The sequence below is a fragment of the Piliocolobus tephrosceles genome, chromosome 1 (genome assembly GCF_002776525.5).
Source record: "Piliocolobus tephrosceles isolate RC106 chromosome 1, ASM277652v3, whole genome shotgun sequence".
NCBI lineage: Eukaryota > Metazoa > Chordata > Mammalia > Primates > Cercopithecidae > Piliocolobus > Piliocolobus tephrosceles.
Genome location: NC_045434.1, coordinates 95,692,993 through 95,695,054, shown reverse-complemented (window position 1 = coordinate 95,695,054; position 2,062 = coordinate 95,692,993). Strand labels below are relative to the sequence as shown.

Genomic DNA, 2,062 nt, shown 5'->3' with positions numbered 1-2,062 from the left:
ACGTGGATTTTCTTCTGAGTCTGCCACCAGTAAGACAAGGCAACTCCTTTTCCTCCTCCTCTTCTGCCTACTGTACATGAAGACAATGAAGATGAACACATGATGATCCACTTAATAAATAGATACATTTTCTCTCCCTTCTGATTTTGTTAAAAATATTTTCTTTCCTCTTGCTTACTTCATTATAAGAATGTCATCTAGGAGGGGTAACAAGATGGCGACCGAAACGGTGGAGCTCCATAAGCTGAAGCTTGCTGAACTAAAGCAAGAATGTCTTGCTCGTGGTTTGGAGACCAAGGGAATAAAGCAAGATCTTATCCACAGACTCCAGGCATATCTTGAAGAACATGCTGAAGAGGAGGCAAATGAAGAAGATGTACTGGGAGATGAAACAGAGGAAGAAGAAACAAAGCCCATTGAGCTGCCTGTCAAAGAGGAAGAACCCCCTGAAAAAACTGCTGATGTGGCAGCAGAGAAGAAAGTGGTGAAAATTACATCTGAAATACCACAGACTGAGAGAATGCAGAAGAGGGCCGAACGATTCAATGTACCTGTGAGCTTGGAGAGTAAGAAAGCTGCTTGGGCAGCTAGGTTTGGGATTTCTTCAGTTCCAACAAAAGGTCTGTCATCTGATAACAAACCTATGGTTAACTTGGATAAGCTGAAGGAAAGAGCTCAAAGATTTGGTTTGAATGTCTCTTCAATCTCCAGAAAGTCTGAAGATGATGAGAAACTGAAAAAGAGGAAGGAGCGATTTGGGATTGTCACAAGTTCAGCTGGAACTGGAACCACAGAGGATACAGAGGCAAAGAAGAGGAAAAGAGCAGAGCGCTTTGGGATTGCCTGATGAAAAGTTCTTGATACTTTCTGTTCTCCAGTGTTTTCCATTTCTCTCATTCTTCTTGGTTACATATATGCCTAAATGCACAGTCACGTGCCTACGTCCTGCCTCGCAATGAGGGAGCATGTACCCCAGGTACATCCGTGAACTGCGGCAGCAGTTTGACTTATTGCTGTTTCAGCTTTAAGGTTGTTGTGTTTTTGTTTTTGATTATGTTGCTTATTAATAAAAAAAAATAGAAAAAAAAAAGAATGTCATCTATAATACATATAACATACAAAATATGTGTTCATCAACTGTTTTTGTTAGCAGTAAGGCTTCCAGTCAATAGTAGGCTATAATTAAGATTTGAAAAAGTCAAAAGTTATACATGGATTTTTGACTGCATGGGGCTGTCATCACTCCTAACCCCCGTGTTATTCAAGGGTCAACTGTACAAGTTTAGCAAGCTTAGCCTGATTTCTCATATGGAATGGCTCCTGGGAAAACCTTAGAGATATAGGGACTGTAATTCTTAAAAAGCTCTTCTAAAACTTTATGAGGCTTCTCCCTCACTCAAATGAAATAGAGCAGCAGGGACAGCAGACTTCAAGCCAAGGTAACAAAATGAGGGCACTAAAGCTAGCACACACACACAAATGTTTCTCAAGTTAATGCAAAGAGTAGGGAATGAAAAGATGAGAGAGATGGGAAGAGAGGAACAACACTGGGCTGATCAGGCACAAGACATCCGCATGACTCAGACCAAGGTGGAAAATGGCAGAAATGGTTGGGGAAGGTTGAGCTATCCAGGGTCCTAGGATGGAAAGCCTGAGAGAGGCAAGATTCTCTGAAGGTTGTAAAGAGGCAGAGTCAGGATCATCCTCCAAATAGTGAGTTAATGAGTGTATTGTATATCCTGGGCTTGCTTCATGGGGCATGCAACCAATGCAGCAGCATAGTTGATGCCCTATGATCATCATCTTTAAATTCTTCATAACTTTATCTTAATGTGTGTTTTATAAATGAAGTCAAATGAGCCAAAAATAACTTGTGTGAGGGCTTCTCAACTGACATGTGGTCTTGGCTCCCATCACTTCACCTCCCCAGCACTGATTTTCTGCCATCTGCTCCCCACTGTCTAGCGCCACAGGCAATTCCTGCCTTCCTGTCCACCACCACCCTGCCACTCTCTGCCCATACAGCCATCAGATCTCATCAGCAGAGGAGGCCCCTTCTGCC

General features: G+C 42.5%; 1 pseudogene across 1 annotated transcript; it reads left to right on the top strand.

Moving 5' to 3' along the window:
* Positions 1-205: 205 nt before the first annotated feature.
* Positions 206-1,090, top strand: LOC111543833 (annotated as a pseudogene). Its single transcript, XR_002731962.2, has one exon. The product of XR_002731962.2 is annotated as an SAP domain-containing ribonucleoprotein pseudogene (transcript).
* Positions 1,091-2,062: the final 972 nt, after the last annotated feature.